The 4,342-nt window shown below is 36.0% G+C and overlaps 1 non-coding gene across 1 annotated transcript; it reads right to left on the bottom strand.

Moving 5' to 3' along the window:
* Positions 1-4,009: 4,009 nt before the first annotated feature.
* Positions 4,010-4,116, bottom strand: LOC137952415 (small nucleolar RNA R71). The gene has a single exon (XR_011112248.1). It is a non-coding gene; the product is annotated as a small nucleolar RNA R71 (small nucleolar RNA).
* Between the last annotated feature and the right edge of the window lie 226 nt (positions 4,117-4,342).

Below are 4,342 nucleotides of genomic sequence, written 5' to 3' on the forward strand. Positions count from 1 at the left end.
ATTAATGATACGTAACAACTATATTTTTTGTTAGAAATTACTTATGTTTAGGGACTCAACGCTCAGTTAAAAATCCCTCGCCCCCCTTTCTGATCATTGCAAACCTAATATGTATAAAAAACTAAAAGAATTTACAATCCCTAAAAATTAAAAATACTTTTTGGAATTATCTCTCTGTGCTTTTGTGCACTTCCATTTTTGGATGTTTAATTATTTTCAAATCGAAACTTAAGTTTTCACTCTCCCTTTTTTCTCGTAAACAAAAAGATAAGGCAAATAGATCACAAAAAATGAAAATTTTAGAGTATATGTATGCAAGAAATTGAAATGTATAGTAAATGTCAGTGAATACATTTTTTCACGCACTAAAAATGAACACCAAGTTTTGTTACCCACATTTAGGTAATTCCACAAGTACAAACCCTAATAACTTGGAATTTGATGAGAAAGAGATTTCTAATTGATCCTAGCATAGTTTATAATATGGATATGCATGCTTGAAACATGTTGAATATACAAATGACCTAATGAAAAAAAAATTCAAGGTGTAGAAAAAATTATTTACTCAAGTTAACTTGCGGTGGGATTTTACCCGAGCCAAACATCCCACATTTTCCCCATTTACAAAAAGTTGACCAAACAATTATAGATCATTGTAAAGGTTTTGATCGATTAATGATGTGTAATGCCTATAATATTTGTTAGAAATAACATATGGTTTAGCAGTTGGAGACTTTTTGGAATTATCTCTCTCTGCATTTGTGTGTTTCCTTTTTGCATGTTCAATTTTTTTTCAAATCCAAACTTGAATTTTCTCTCTCCCTTTTTTCTCGTAAACAAAAAGATAAGGAAAATAGATCGCAATAATAAATTTATGTGAAGAAAAAAATTTCACACACTAAAAATGAACGCCAAAGTTTTGTTATCCATGTTTGGGAAATTCCATTAGTACAACCCCTAATAGCTTGGAATTTTATGAGAAAGAGATTTCTAATCAATCCTAACATATTTTATATATGGATATGCATTCCTGAAACATGTTGAAGATTCAAATCAGCTAATGATCCAAATTTTTAAAGGAATAGAAAAAACTATATTCTCAAGTTAATGTTCGGTGGGATATTTACTAGAGCCAAACAAGACACTTTTTGCCCGTTTACAAAAAGCTGACCTAACAATCATAGATCATCGTAAATTAAAGGAGTAGAAAAAAATAAATTCTCAAGTTAACGTGGAGTGGAATATTTACAATGATGCGTAACAACTATAATTTTTGTTAGAATTGACTTATGGTTTGGGAGTCCACACTTAGTTAAAAATCTGTCGCCCCCCTCTTCTAATGATTGCTAAACCTAATATATATAAAAAAACTAAAAGATTTTAAAATCTCTAAAAATTACAGATTCTTTTTGGAATTATCTCTCTTTGCATTTATGCATTTCCATTTTTGGATGATCAATTTTTTTTCAAATCCAAACTTGAGTTTTCACTCTCCCTTTTTTCTCGTAAACAAAAAGATAAGCCAAATAGATCACAAAAAAATGAAAATTTTAGTGTTTGTGTAAGCAAAAAATTGAAAACAATAATAAATGTCAGTGAAGAAATTTTTTGATGTACTAAAAATGAACACTAAAGTTTTGTTATCCACATTTGGGAAATTTCACTAGTACAACCCCTAAGAACTTGAAATTTGATGAGAAAGAGATTTCTAATTGATCCTAACATGTTTCAAGTCTGGATATGCATGCTTGAAACATGTTGAATGTTGAATTTATGGAAAAGTGAAATACTTCATTGACATCAATAACTTGTTGTAATCAGAGTACATGTGATAGATGCCAGATTCTGACATGACAACATGGTTAATTATAATAGAATAGCCCTTATAATTTTGTTATAGGTGGTTATTTATCGGTTTTCAAATAAAACGTGCATTTATTGAATTTGGCATTAATCACTATCTATATTGCATATTTTTCTCTCCTGAATTATATTTCATTGCTTTTAGGGTTTATTTCTTCCTGAAATGATTTTTATGGATTCAATTGTGGAATTTCAGGAGAATTTTGGTGGAGAAGGAGATATTTACCAAAATTCCATTGGTGAAAGGTAGTATTTTTTAGGGCAAATTGTATTGAAAAGAGAGGAGCGTCGACCGAAACAGGGGACCATCGACCAAAACAGGGGAGTACCGAGAGGATTTCCAGCCGTCGTTCACCGCGCCACCGCCGTTCGACAACCGAGGAGAGCTCGAGAGAGTCTCCGTCGCGACGATTTCAATAGTGCCAGTTTCTGCTTGCCATGCCGAGAGGGCTCCTCCGGTGCCAATTCCGCATTCCGACCATCCTCCGGCATCAATTACCTATTTCCGACCATTTTTAGAGCTATTCTGACTCCGATCGAGACACAAGAGAGCCGGTTAGAGGACTTCAGCTTCGTTCCGTTCTTCGTCGATCGTCACCTCCGTCCGTGGGTTTCTATCCTTCTTCGTCGGCGTCGTCTCTACCTCCGGCCACTCGCTCTTGCTACCCAAAGCCACCAATTTCGGGAAATTGCAGCACCCGTGAGAACAAGCTTGCTGCCCGAGCGAGAGGAAGGAGAAGGGGAGTAATCCATCATTTTGGAATTTAATTTTCCTATAGTTTGAACTTAGGTTTTGAATGTTTATTAAAATTGGTTTGAAAATTAATGTTTATCGAATATTTGTTTTTCGGATATTTGATTAAATTAGATAGTTAGGGTAGGATTGTAATCTAGGTTGGATTTTGGTATTTTAATCCGATTTTTGTCTTTCACTCTATGCGTCCGAGAGGGGATAGAAGCAAGGATTGAGAAATCGGATTCGTGGTTACGTGGCGCTCGAGAGAGGCACGAATCACGATAAAATTCAGAGTTGATAATTTTAGCATCATCATAATAGGAAATTGATTCTCTTCATTCTATTGTAATCCGATCTTTGTCATTACTCTATGCGCCCGAGAGGGGCTTGACGCAAGGATTGAGAATTCGGATTCATGGTTACGTGGGGCTCGAGAGAGGCACAAATCACGATAAAATCCAGAGTTGATGTTTCCTGTTGTGCAAGTAGTTAATCAGATTATTGCTTGATAATTTAGGATATAATTAGTGTTTAGTTTAGATTAATTCATCATATTTGGTTAGGCTAGTTGACTGAAGAATACACAAAATTCAGTCCTCCCTGTGGATATGACCCTCGCTTCCCGCTAGATTACATGAACGATTCGTACACTTTCGAGGTATAAAAACCGATGTAATTAAATTTCACATCAAGTTTTTGGCGCCGTTGCCGGGGAGGCACGTATTAAGTGTATTTCTTTGTTCTCCATGGTCTTAGGTTAGATTTATTTTTATTTTAGTTTTTGCTTTCGTAATTTTATCTTGGTAATTTTGTATGGAGTTATTTTTATTTCTTCTAGTTAGTTCGTATTTTTAGTAGTGAGTTTGTTAGCTTAATTTGATAGTTAGTTTTGTTTCTTTTTGTGTTTTTATGCACGGGTGCCGCTCCCTAGGTGAACCATTAGCTCCCTTTGTTGAAGAGGTAGAACTTATTTGTAGGAAAACACCTGAGTCAAGTTAGGAGCTACCATGGCCAATCAGGGTGAACCATTACAGTTACCTGCAGTAGGTGACCGTAGAGCCGAGGGATTATTCTATCCCATCCCACTTCACATCACCTTCTTGCATTATATTGCCACCGACTATTGCCACCAATTATGAGTTGAAACCGGGTGTGATCCGACTCCTCCCTACATTCTATGGGTTGGAGAAGGAGGACCCTTATTACCACATCAAGGAATTCTTAGATATCTATGCGACTTTCAAATTCTAGAATTTCTCAGATGACTCTATCCAGTTAAGACTTTTTCCATTTTCACTTAAGGATAAGGCCAAGTCTTGGCTTAATTCCTTGGAGGTGGGCAGCATTACTTCATAGGACACATTAGTCACAAATTTTTTGTCCAAGTACTTTCCCATTCAGAGAACTACAGCTCTCAGGAGAGAAATCTCCAACTTTATGCAGCAGGAGGGTGAACACTTTTATGAGGCTTGGGAGAAATGGAAGTATTTGATCCGTAGGTGTCCGCATCATGGGTTTGAGAAATGGCATTTAGTGCAATACTTTTATCAAGGTCTTACACCCCAGGTTAGATCCATGGTAGATGCAACGAGTGGTGGGAGTTTGATGGGTATGAGTGCTAGTGAGGCATGTGACTTCTTTGAAACGTTGAGTGATCAATCTCAGCTATGGGGTTCGTCATTTAATGTTGATAGGAGATCCCATGAAGCCAAAAGAGGGGGTCTCTACGAGGTTAGTGAAACA

The sequence above is a fragment of the Aristolochia californica genome, unplaced genomic scaffold (genome assembly GCF_029961685.1).
Source record: "Aristolochia californica isolate CCGP_79_NKW_82.1479 unplaced genomic scaffold, dmAriCali1.0.hap1 SCAF_15, whole genome shotgun sequence".
In the NCBI taxonomy this organism is placed as follows: domain Eukaryota; kingdom Viridiplantae; phylum Streptophyta; class Magnoliopsida; order Piperales; family Aristolochiaceae; genus Aristolochia; species Aristolochia californica.